Raw genomic sequence first — 13093 nt, 5'->3', positions numbered from 1 at the left:
CAGCATTTTGGGAGGCCAAGGCGGGTGGATCACGAGGTCAAAAGATCAAGACCATCCTGGTCAACATGGTGAAACCCCGTCTCTACTAAAAATACAAAAATTAGCTGGGCATGGTGGCACACGCCTATAGTCTCAGCTACTCAGGAGGCTGAGGCAGAAGAATTGCTTGAACACAGGAGGCAGAGGTTGCAGTGAGCCGAGATCGCGCCATTGCACTCCAGCCTGGGTAACGAGCGAAACTCCGTCTCAAAAAAAAAAAAAAAGTCAAAAAATTTAGTTGGGCATGTTGGTGTGTGCCTGTGGCCCCACCTCCTTAGGGGGCTGAGGTTGGAGGATTGCTTGAGTCTGGGAGATTTCAGGTTGCAGTGAGCCATGATCATGCCACTGCACTCCAGCCTGGGTGACAGAGCAAGGCCCTGTATTAAAAAAAAAAAAAAAAGAATACATTCCAAATATGCTCACCTCAAATACTGCACAAAGTTTTCTGGAGGTACCTCTTTTGCGGGCTTGTTTTTGGGTTTTGGGGTGTTTTATGAGACAAAGTCTTGCTTTGTCTCCCAGGCTGGAGTGCGGTGGCATGATTATGGCTCACTGCTACCTCATCTTCCCAGGCTCAAGCGATCCTCCGGCCTCAGCCTCATGAGTAGCTAGGACTATAGGTGTGTGTCACCACGCCTGGCTAATTTTTGTATTTTTTGTAGAGAATTTTTACCATGTTGGCCAGGCTGGTCCCAAAGTCCTGGGCTCAAGCAATCCTCCTGCCTTGGCCTCCCAAAATACTGGGATTACAGGCATGAGCCATGGTGCTCAGCCTGGGTACTGAAATTAGCTTCCTGCCTCTTGTGTGAGGAACAAGAGCTTGTGTTCAAAATCCTCGCACAGACAGCCCTGTTTACTACCTCTCTCCAAGACTGTTTCCCCATCCTTAAAACATATCCTTCTGCCCTGTGGAGGTACGGGATTGTAACAGATACACAGCAGTGCTTGGTGCACAGGGACACACATAGTACATATGAGCATCCTTCCTCCATAAGGATGCTCACTGGTGTGACTGGCCCACTCCTGCCTTCCCTGCCCCCAAGGCACCAGGGTTTTATGCAGAGGAGGGATACAGTAGATCATGCGGGTGTCCACCTGGAGGTGGTACTGGAGACAGACTGGAATAAAAGAACTCAGGTAGGAGACTGCAAGGAGGGCAGGTTTGAGAAATATTTAGGAGAGAAATGGAGGTACAACAAGATGAGTAACTGAATGTGAGGGAAATAAAAGCAAGAGACAAGGCAAGTGTAGACTTTGGTTGGGACTGACGGGATGGATAATGGTACCACAAAATAACAGAACAGAAGAGAAATGCAGTGGCTAAAAGTCACTGGAATTGGGAGGTTTGCCAAAGGAAAAGGGTTCTTCTTTGGGCCAGTAATTTAGGAAAACTGTCTTATGGATGTTCACCGTAATCGCCACCAGCTAATTAAAAGCTCAAAATCCAGCCGGGTGTGGTGGCTGACGCCTGTAATCCCAACACTTTGGGAGGCCAAGGCGGGTGGATCACGAGGTCAAGAGATCGAGACCATCCTGGTCAACATGGTGAAACCCCGTCTCTACTAAAAATACAAAAAATTAGCTGAGCATGGTGGCGCGTGCCTGTAATCCCAGCTACTCAGGAGGCTGAGGCAGGAGAATTGCCTGAACCCAGGAGGTGGAGGTTGCGGTGAGCCGAGATCGCGCCATTGCACTCCAGCCTGGGTAACAAGAGCAAAACTCCGTCTCAAAAAAAAAAAAAAAAAGCCTCAAAATCCTGTGTTGAAATGTGTTGCTTAACCCTGCACTTTCCAAACTTAACATTACTGCAGACTGTGTCACTCAGTAGAATCTTACAAGATTGTACTTTATTATATTACTCTATAGAATGCTCTTAGGGAAGAGGTAGCGTATAGGGAAAGATGTGAGTTTTAGATTAAGCACTAAAGTCCTGGTTCTATATAAATAAAGCCAGAGTAGGCTCATTTTCCTCTAGACTAGTGGTTCTCAAGTGAGAGTGATTTTGCTCCCAGGGAGACATTTGGCAATGTCTGGAGATATTTTTGGTAGTCACAACTGGGCTTGGGGTGCTACTGGCATCTAGTAGGTAGAGCCAGGGATGCTGCCAAACATCCTACAATGCAGACTGCTCCCCCGACCCCTGCCCAACAAAGAATGATCAGGTCCAAAATGTCAATAGTGCCACTGTTGAGAAATCCTATACAAGAGTGGAACTCTGAACAATGACTAAGAAACAGATCAAACACAGGCGCAGTTCGACTCTGCGTCCCTTCGGCCTGGCTCTTGAGGATCCAGGAAAGGAGGGGATAAAAACCCCATCAGAAGAGGGGGCGTTTAGAGGTTACAACTTCTCATGACTCTGGGAGCCTTCCATGCTCACAGAGGTGGTAGAAGTCCTGTCTCCTCCGCTTAAAGCAGGGATAGCTCTGCTGCTAGTTAGCATATCTCAGTAGGAACTGCCTCATGCTTAGTTAGGTCAGCTCACATATTCTGTCATCACAGGCTGCTCTGGAATGATGGCTGGGAGACCATCCTAAAGCCAGCTGAGTGGGGATCTAGATACTTAGCAGGAGGGTCAGACAAGAAGGGACGGGGGCTCCCCATGCAGATACAAACCCCAATCACATTTCCCACACAACCAGTTTTGTACTAAGGTCTACGGATTTCCTTAGAATAGCGGACAGTCTGCTATTCACTTTGTGGTGGGGGGGCATAGGCTTCAGTAAAGAGGCCAAGGGGACTGAGGTCACAGTATCGGAGAAAGAACACTGATATTTAAGAAACAACCAAAAAACATCCAGAAGAAGAGCCCAGACAGGCACCTGAGAAACCGGAAAAACGAGTCACTGGGAGGGAGCTAGGATGTCCGACGAGTTCAAGAGAACTGGCCTTCTGCAGATATGTCATTATCCAACACGAAAAACCGTCTTTCACTCCAGAACAACCAAAGCTAACCACAACTCCTAGCCGGTCAGCGGACCGGAGACAAGCCAAGCTTGGGAAACCGCGGGCTCCGCCGCCTTTGCCGCCGGAAATGAACAACCTAAGCTTCCCAGCCAGGCTGCCTAAGCCCCGCCCCCAACGAGCCAGCATGCGCAGTTCCCGGCCACGGCCCCTCCCAGCGCAGGCCAACCCCTGTTACAGAGCAGGCGCAGTCCTCCTGCCGTCCCGCCCCTCCCTTTCCAGAGCCCACCGTTCCTTAGAAACCAGGCTGCGCGTTCCCGGTGGCGGCGGACTGGACTCCGGGGCCCGCGCATCCCCGTCAGCCTCCCTCAAGGCAGATACGTGGCCGTCGAGACCCCTTTGGACCCATGGTCTCCAGTGCGGCGCGCGGTGGGCGATGCCAGCGTGCCAGGTGAGAGGTGGCCGGCGGCGGCGGGTGAGGGCGAAGGAGGGCATGGCGCGGCTGGGAGCCGGAGCCGGAGCCGGCAGGGCCTCCTTTGCTGCCCGGCGCCGGAGGTCGGAGGCGTGGACCCTCAGAACCGGGGCTGGAGGGGGCTCGTTCCGACTGCCTGCAGGCGAGCGGAGTGGAGGGTCGCCTTGGGGTTCGCCCTTTCCACCTCAGAAATAGGACCTACAGGTTTGGTCGTAGAATTATAGGATTTGGGATCCTGGAAGAACCTGACACATAACCCATCCTTTTACCAGATGCAGAAACCTAGTCTCCCCCGCCCTCTGCCGAGCCGACCTCCTGCTATGTGTGGATGGACGCTTTGTGGATGAGAATGTGTGAGGTGTAGAAGCTTCAGACAAAGGGCTCTTAGGGTGGCTGGTATATCTCCTTTGAGAATGAGACGGGACTTCTGAGGGAGAAATCTTTAAGAAAGGGGTATTCAGTTGACAGGTGGAAGAACGGACACCCCAGAAGGTGCAAGTGGTGTAGGCCACGTCTCAATGGCCCTGGCCTACCTTTGTATCTCTGGAAGGAAGCAGATGGACTTGAGACAAAAGGTGAAGTGAGGTATTCCCATCAAGGCCCTATCACATTTAAAAGGTGAGGGAGGAAGAGTGGCAGGGACATGAGGGCTTGGGAATGGTTGTGTGAAGAGTTTACCCTCCAGACTACAGCACCATCTAAAGAACAAGGCAGGGTAGAAGAGTTGAAAGCTGCACTGAATAGGCTTCAGGGAAGCTTATTTAACAGTCTTATTTATGTTCATTGTTCCTAGAATGTCATCCTGAGGGCAAGAAAGTGGATGCCTTTTTAAATGTCCAGAAAGAACTGGGGCAGGGCACCACCTTTGTGACCTATGGAGGCCCAAAAGCCTCTAAAGGGATAACCCTTAGTGTCTGGCCCTTAAGTTGAAGGGAACAGCATTTAATTTAGAAAAGGAAGACACTTAAAGTTATTGTGATATGGAGCAATATAGAGAAGATGGTTGTCTTTGAATCGGGGAAGCTAGATTCATTATTGATAAGAAACTTATTTCCTTCTGAAAAGCTACACCAGAGAACAAAAGAATTTTAGGGCCATCCATTTTACAGAAAACAGGAAAAAAATTAACTGCTTTGGGATTGGGAGTTTAGAGAACCTGCCTGGACCAAGAGAGGAAAATTTTCAGCAGACACTTTTGTGGGTCGAATCCTTATTTCACAGATAAAGATTCTGTTGTGAGAGGTGTTCTCTTACCACCTGGTTTTCCTATTTTTCCTATGGAATAATCATTGGTTTGGGTATAATTCTTTCTTTCTTTATTTTTATTTTTTATTTTTATTTTTGAGACAGAGTCTCATTCTGTCACTGAAGCTGGAGTGCAGTGGTGGGATCTCAACTCACTGCAACCTCTGTCTCCCAAGTTCAAGCGATTCTCCAGACTCAGCCTTCTGAGTAGCTGGGACTACAGGCATGCACCACCATGCCCGGCTAATTTTTGCATGTTTAGTAGAGAAGGAGTTTCACCATGTTGGCCAGGTTGGTCTCAGACTCCTGACTTCAGGTGACCTGCCTACCTTGGCCTTCCAAAGTGCTGGGATTACAGATGTGAGCCACCATGCCCAGACCTTGTTATTATTTTTATTTGCTAGGGCAATTGATATTCGATTTCTATAGTAACACTAGAACCCAATGGTAGTAGAACTAGCAATTTTTTAAAAAGCATCCCCTGACCCAAAACTTAAAAAGTAGAAGTATGTGATTTTTAAAAGATGGTCCCTGATTCTAATTATCAAAGTCAGTTAGTCCCTAGCTTGATAAAAACTAATTTTCTATTTACATTTGACTTTGTAGCAGGTTTTTCCCCTTGCCCTGATAAGAAGATAGGGTGGAAGTATAATAATGTTAACAGGTGAAATCAGTATAAAGAAGAAAGCTTTGGGCTGGGCACGGTGACTCACGCCTGTAATCCTAGCATTTTTGAGAGGCCGAGGTGGGTGGATCACCTGAAGTCAGGAGTTTGAGACCGGCCCTACCAACATAGTGAAAACCCGTCTCTACTAAAAATACAAAATTAGCTGGGCATGGTGGTGGGTGTCTGTAATCCCAGCTACTTGGGAGGCTGAGGCAGGAGAATCGCTTGAACCTGGGAGGCAGAGGTTGCTGTGAGCCGAGATGGCGCCATTGCACTCCAGCCTGGGCAAGAGCTAAACTCCATTTCAAAAAAAAAAAAAAAGAAAAAGAAAACTTTGTCTTGGGTTCATAAAAATTTAGTGCCATACCATAACTATGGGTATTGTGGCTGTGCTTTTTACTGACTTTTCTTGCACCTGGGGGTTATTTTGTATAAATACCTTAGGAGATATAATGGGGCATTATCAGAAGCAGATGTAACCTGTGGGGAAAATCAGTACTGTTAACCAAATTCTGTCAGAAAGGCTTCATGAAAATCACTGTGTCCTGTGCAGAAGCCTTCATTACTTTCAGGTTGACCCAGAGTAACCTAAGACAAGTAGGCCAAAATCAAGGTAAAATAGAAGCGAGCAGTTGCCATCTGTGGAACTGGATGGAGTAGGGGAGGGTGTTTTGAACATGGGCACAAATACTTTCTTGAGTGAGCTTTTGGAGAGGGTACTGCTTAAATACGGCTGCAGTATGCCCTGTGGATTTGTGTGCGTTTTCTGAGCTCCAATCAGAAAAACACTTGTTTTCAGAGAAGGGTAGACTTACAAAGGACTCTCAAAAGTCCTAGTTGCTATGACAGTGAAACCTTTGACAAATAATTACTTCTATGCCATTTTCTGTAGCAGCTAAGGGCAGTTATCATATCTGGCCTGTAGTAAAGTAATCAACAGTGTTTGACAGGCCAACCATGAGGAAACCCTACCAGATAAACCAGCAATGCTAACAGAACCTGTTAACAGTGAACTGATTTTCTAGTTTTCCCATAAGAGGAGAAGTGGAATGGGGATGCAATGTCATCTGATGTTAGAAGTTGAAATGCAGAGGCTGGTGTTCAGAGAACACAGAAATCAGAGAGACCACTAACTTAGAAACAGGAAAAGTACCTTTCTGATGCCTGAAAAGTCATTCATGCATGTTTATTTGTAAATGTTTATTCATTTTTGAGACAAAGTCTTGCTCTCTCACCAAGGCTGGAGTACAGTGGCATGATCATAGGTCACTGCAGCCTCTAACTCCTATGCTTAAGTGACCCTCCCACCTCAGCCTCCTGAGTAGCTGGAACCACAGATGCATGCCACCACACTCAGCTAATTAAAAAAAATTTTTGTTTTGTAGAGATGGGGGTCTCTATAACGGGGATCCAATTCTAGAACAAATCCACAATTGGAATTAGAGTACATCTAGGAAAAAATGGAATTGGAGATTTTGCTGTTTTCAAGAACTTATATACAGTATAATAATGGAACTTATCTTTCTTATATTCAAAAGTAGTAGATTAATATTAGCAAACTTAAAAGTAAACTTAAATTTGGAGTCTAAAAGTCCTTATTACTTGAAAATTTAGTCCGGGCACGGTGGCTCACGCCTGTAATCCCAGCACTTTGGGAGGCCGAGGCGGGTGGATCACGAGGTCAAGAGATCAAGACCATCCTGGTCAACATGGTGAAACCCCGTCTCTACTAAAAATACAAAAAATTAGCTGGGGATGGTGGCACGTGCCTGTAATCCCAGCTACTCAGGAGGCTGAGGCAGGAGAATTGCCTGAACCCAGGAGGCGGAGGTTGTGGTGAGCCGAGATCGCGCCATTGCACTCCAGCCTGAGTAACAAGAGCGAAACTCCATCTCAAAAAAAAAAAAAAAGAAAAGAAAATTTAAATGGCAAGTGTTTTTAAAAAGTGAGAATGAAAGCTACTTGAAAAGCTTGGTCTCGTGAAAGTCAGAATGATAAGAGATACTGAGAAAAACATGAAAGCAGTAAGACTTCCCTACACACTAACATCCACTTGTAAATTAGACATTGGGTCAGGAATGAGCTCACTAAAGTACCTTGTCTTCAAAGATAAAGGAAATGAAAGTTTTCTCTCATGGTGATATGAATAAACATTTAGAAAATATGGATGAGAGCCGGGCTAATCCCAGCACTTTGGGAGGCTAAGGCCAGAGGATCACAAGGTCAGGAGATTGAGACCAGCCTGGCTAACGTGGTGAAACCCCGTCTCTACTAAAAATACAAAAAATTTGCCGGGTGTGGTGGCACACGCCTATAGTCCCCTCTCCTTGGGAGGCTGAGGCAGGAGAATCGCTTGAACCCGGGAGGTGGAGGTTGCAGGGAGCCAAGATTACGCCATTGCACTCCAGCCTAGGCTACAGAGCAAGACTCCGTCTCAGAAAAAAAGGAGTTGCAAGTAGTGTTTTTGTCCTAGGTACTGTCATTTCTCAAGGTAGCCAGTGATAAAATGTATATACTCTTTGGGACCCTGGGTAGTCTTCAAATTGATGCGAACATAGCTCACTCTTTCTCTCCCACCTCTCAAAGTCATTCCCAAGAGCTTCTGCAAAGGTTTCTATCAATCCTTTATAATCAAGGATTCGGAATGAAGGCAGTGAGAAATGGGAACTGAGTACTTAATGTGTTCTTCCTTTCTGGCCTGGGATAACTGTACTACTCTCAAATTGTTGGCTCTCAATTTCTCATGAGAAAAGATAACCCAAAATAGAACCCAAAACACTTCTACTTGGCTTTGAGATTTTACTGTATCACTTTATAACCTCAAAATCTTTATTATTTTACTTAGGATGATAACCTTAGGCAAATTGTGAAATTTCTGGATCATAATTTTTTTTTTTTTGAGACAGTGTTTCTCTCTGTCGCCCAGGCTGGAGTGTAGTGGCATGATCCCAGCTTACTGCAATGTCCACCTCCTGGGTTCAAGCGATTCTCGTGCCTCAGCCTCCCGAGTAGCTGGGATTACAGGCGTGCGCCATCATGCCTGGCTAATTTTTGTATTTTTAGTAGATGTAGTGTTTCATCATGTTGGCCAGGCTGGTCTTGAACTCCTGACCTGAAGTGATCTGCTCACCTCGGCCTTCCAGACTGCTGGAATTACAGGTGGGAGCAACCCTGCCTGGCCTCTGGACAATAATTTCTTAATAACAGGAAGCAAAATGAAAATGTCATAAATATATAACAGTAGAAAATGAAAAGCTAGTTCATATGGTCAGTGGCTATGATATTGTGAAATATATATTTGGTCTTTTGTCTCTGTTTGCTGGCATGAAATTTCAATAGGTTGGTGCAAAAGCAATTGCAGTTTTTGCCATTACTTTGTGAAACCACAGTTGCTTTTGCACCAACCATAATCCCTGGAATCTCCTGAGTCGTGGTTTTTTGTATGCTAATGAGTTGACTGGTGGCTGGCAGCTCCTGGGTAGTTTCAGGATGGGGACTGGTCACAGGAAACATCAAAGCATGATTAGAGGTGGGATTTTTAGCCCCACTCCCCAACCTTTGAGGAGGAGAGCTGGACTGAAGCTTAAGTTGATCATCAATGGCCGATGGCTTCATCAATCATGCCTAGTTAATGAAGGGACATGAAACACAGCAGGGGCATGAAAGCTCCAAGCCCCTTCCCCCATACCTCGCCCTATGCACCTTCTTCATCTCTATCCTTTGTAATATTCTTTATAATAAACCGGTAAATAGAAGTGTTTCCCAGAGTTCTGTGAGCTGCTCTAGCAAATTAGTTGAACTGAAGGAGGGAGTCATAGGATCCCCAATCTGTAGCCCATCAGGCAGAGGCACAGGTGAAACAGCCTGGGGCTTTTGATGGCATTGGAAGTGGGAGAGGGGAAGTCTGTGGGACTGAGCCCTCTATCTGTGGGATCTGATGGCAATTCTTCCAGTGTCAGAATTGACTGTAGAATTGCTTGCTTCCTTGGTGTGTGGGGAGAAACCGCCACACATTTGGTCATCCGTGTCGATTGTTGTGGTGTGAAAGCAGAGGAAAAACAATTTGAGTTTGTCTTGCCACTTTCGTGATTGACCTATCTATTTGAGATAGATATGGATATCTGTTGAAGATAGATGGAGTCTTGCTCTGTCACCCAGGCTGGAGTGCAGTGGTGTGATCTTGGTTCACTGCAACCCCCTCCTCCTGGGTTCAAGTGATTCTCCTGCCTCAGGCACCCAAGTAGCTGGGATTACAGGCGCGTGCCACCACACCTGGCTAATTTTCGTATTTTTAGTAGAGACAAGATTTCGTCATGCTGGCCAGGCTGCTCTCGAACTCCTGACCTCCGGTGATCCACCTGCCTTAGCCTCCCAAAGTGCTGGGATTACAGGCATGAGCCACCATGCCTGACCCATGCTGTCTTTTGTGTCCTTTTGATATGCCCCCATAATTCTTTGAGTACTTTCTTACCTTTAGCAAAACAAGACATTCCAGGTTCATTTTGTATTTTGCCTGTCCCAGCCCTGATACTACCTGTTTCTCTGAAAAGTCCTGGTTGTTTTTGGGGTGCCGCTTCTCCTAGGACCTTTCAGAGGACAGACGCTAGGGAATATATATATATATATTCATATTCATACAAATATATATATATATTCATATACACACACACACACACATTTATGTCTGTGTATTTCTGTCTGTACATATTGACTAATGAGTTCACATCAATACCTCCAGTTGCAATGCAATCCCATAGGGTTCCTCCTCCTTTTCTCCCTATGTTTGTAACTCACTCAGGGACTACAGGTGCACACCACCATGCTACTCAGGAGGATAAGGCAGGAGAATCGCTTCGACCCAGGAGGCAGAGGTTGCAGTGAGCTGAGATTGCACCACTGCACTCTAGTGCAGTGTGGGCAACACAGTGAGACTCCTAAAAAAACAAACATGCAGTGGCAACAAAATGCATCCAATTTACATGCATCAATAAATTAATCACAATACATGAACAACAGAAATTTCAAACAAACAGTACTAGAGTAGCTCGTATTGCATTTATTATAGTACTTGTACTCCTAATAAAGGTGAGTCTATATTTTAAAAAGTAAACCCTCTTAAAATTTTTTTGCTGGTATAAATGAGGATATAAACTCATCTTCTGAGAGACTTCACCCTCTGTCACTATTAAAATTGGTATGTGAGTGGGGAGAATGATAGCAGGGACTACTAGTGAACCATACAGTAATGAGGTTACCTGGATAATGAGAGAGAGAGAGAGAGAGTGTGTGTGTGCGTGTGTGTATAAGTGTGTAATTGAAAGATTATACACCACTGGGCACAGTGGCTCATGCCTGTAATCTCAGCACTTTTCGAGGCTGAGGCAGGAGGATCACTTGAGGTCAGGAGTTCGAGATGAGCCTGGCAACATGGTGAAACCCCATCTCTACTAAAAATACAAAAATTAGCCGGGTGTGGTGGCGGGCGCCTGTAATCCCAGCTTCTTGGGAGGCTGAGGACTGCACTCCAACCTGGGCAATACTCCATCTCAAAAAAAAAAAGGGGGGGACTATTAAGATCTTAAATGTCCCCCCGCCACGCCCCACCTTCAAGAGGAAAAAAGGTCTTAAATGTTGCTTTCTAAGGCTATTTCTCGTTGACAGGTAGTTTTGACCCTTAGGGTAGGGTTTCTTTGGTGGTGCTTGATGGACAGCAAGTATATTGTAGGATGTTCCATGTGACTAGTTGTTTCTCTGGCGGGGTGGCTCCTGTAGGAAATGATTCTCTCTGAAAGGCCCTTCTGGGGGTGACTCTGGGAGCACGTGAGGTGGTGTAATTGTCCTGCCAGGCATCCTCTGATTGTCAGGGAGAAGGGGGATGGAAGAGAAGTCAGTCATACTTCCGGTTGCTTTTCAGCCTTTTGCATTTATATTCCTGAACTTACATTCAGAAGCTTACAGAACACAGCTTGTATTTTGGAGCAATGGGGAAGATGATTTAACAGTATTACTTATTTAATGTTATTTTCAAAATAAATCACTATAATTCAATGACTGTTTTAGTTCTCTTAGCCCTGGGCTTGCTCCTGTTCATGGTAGTTGTTTTTTCTTTTCTTTTCTTTTCTTTTTTTTTTTGAGACGGAGTTTTGCTCTTGTTGCCCAGGCTAGAGTGCAATGATGCAAGCTCAGCTCACTGTAACCTCCACCTCCAGGTTCAAGCGATTCTCTTGTCTCAGCCTCCCAAGTAGCTGGGATTACAGGCGCATGCCACCTCGCCTGGCTAATTTTTGGTTTTTTTTTTTTTTTTTTTGAGCTGGAGTTTCGCTCTTGTTACCCAGGCTGGAGTGCAATGGCGCGATCTCGGCTCACCGCAACCTCCGCCTCCTGGATTCAGGCAATTCTCCTGCCTCAGCCTCCTGAGTAGCTGAGATTACAGGCACGCGCCACCATGCCCAGCTAATTTTTTGTATTTTTAGTAGAGACAGGGTTTCACCATGCTGACCAGGATGGTCTCGATCAATTTTTGTATTTTTAGTACAGACAGGGTTTCATCATATTGGTCAGGCTGGTCTCAAACTCCTGATCTCAGGTGATCCACCTGCCTCAGCCTCCCAAAGTGCTGGGATTACAGACGTGAGCCATTGCGCCTGGCCTCATAGTGGTTTTTTGAGACAGTCTCGCTTTGTTGCCCAGGCTAAAGTGCAGTGGTGGGATCTCAGCTTACTGCAACCTCCACATCCCGGGTTCAAGTGATTCTCATGCCTCAGCTACCGGAGTAGTTAGGACTACAGACAACACTCAGCCTCTCAAAGTGCTGGAATTACAGGCATGAGCCACTGTGCCCGGCCTGGTATTTCTTTTAAAATTATTTTCTTTGCTTCTCTTTCTTTCTTTTTTTTTTTTTAAATGAATGAGAGGTTCTCATATTGCCCAGGTTGGCCTTGAACGCATAGCCTCGCCTCCTCAAGCCCCAGGACAACTGGCCGGAGCCACCGAGGCTCCCGCTTCTCTTTCATTCAGTGTTTAATACCCCTAATAGGCTAATTATTTTTCAAAGAACATTTAGGCTGCCTCGGTGGCTTACACCTGTAATCCCAGCACTTTGGGAGGCCAAGGCAGGTAGATATTGCCTGAGCTCAGGAGTTTAAGACCAGCCTGAGCAACATGATGAAACCCCATCTCTACCCAAAATACAAAAATTAGCCGGGTGTGGTTGTACATGCCTGTAATCCCAGCCACTCAGGAGGCTGAAGCATGAGAATTGCTTGAACCTGGTAGACGGAGGTTGCAGTGAGCTGAGAGCAGTCACGCCACTGCACTCCACCCTGGGCTCGCGTCTGTAATCCCAGCACTTTGGGAGGCCGAGGGAGGTGGATCACCTGAGATCAGGAGTTTAAGACCAGCCTGACCAATATAATGAAACCCTGTCTGTACTAAAAATACAAAAATTAGCTGGGCGTGGTCGCATGCGCCTGTAATCCCAGCTACTTGGGAGGCTGAGACAGGAGAACCGCTTGAACCTGGAGGTGGAGGTTACAGTGAGCTGAGATTGCATCATTGTACTCTAGCCTGGGCAACAAGAGTAAAACTCCGTCTCAAAAAAAAAGAAAAAAATTTTTTGATACATTTAAGTAATTTTCAAATTATCCAGGAATGCTACCTATTTTGATAGCATTCCAAATGCTCCCAATGCTACCTATTCATACCTTGCAGTGTGAATTTCGAGACTTGTTATCTGTTTAATACTACAGACGCTCCTTTACTTAAAA

At 46.0% G+C, this 13093-nt stretch overlaps 1 protein-coding gene across 1 annotated transcript in view; it reads left to right on the top strand.

Annotated features, from left to right (window-relative positions):
• Positions 1-3240: 3240 nt before the first annotated feature.
• GFOD2 (Gfo/Idh/MocA-like oxidoreductase domain containing 2) overlaps positions 3241-13093 on the top strand; it is a 52285-nt gene continuing 42432 nt past the window's right edge. Inside the window, exon 1 of the mRNA XM_012468187.2 lies at positions 3241-3394. The gene's annotated coding sequence lies outside the window, so the exon portion shown is untranslated. The remainder of the gene's footprint in view (positions 3395-13093) is intronic.

This window comes from Aotus nancymaae, unplaced genomic scaffold (assembly GCF_030222135.1).
Source record: "Aotus nancymaae isolate 86718 unplaced genomic scaffold, 86718_ANA_hifiasm-v0.15.2.pri h1tg000030l, whole genome shotgun sequence".
Lineage (NCBI taxonomy): Eukaryota > Metazoa > Chordata > Mammalia > Primates > Aotidae > Aotus > Aotus nancymaae.
Note: the sequence above shows the minus strand (reverse complement) of the source record. Positions and strands in the feature narration are given on the sequence as shown.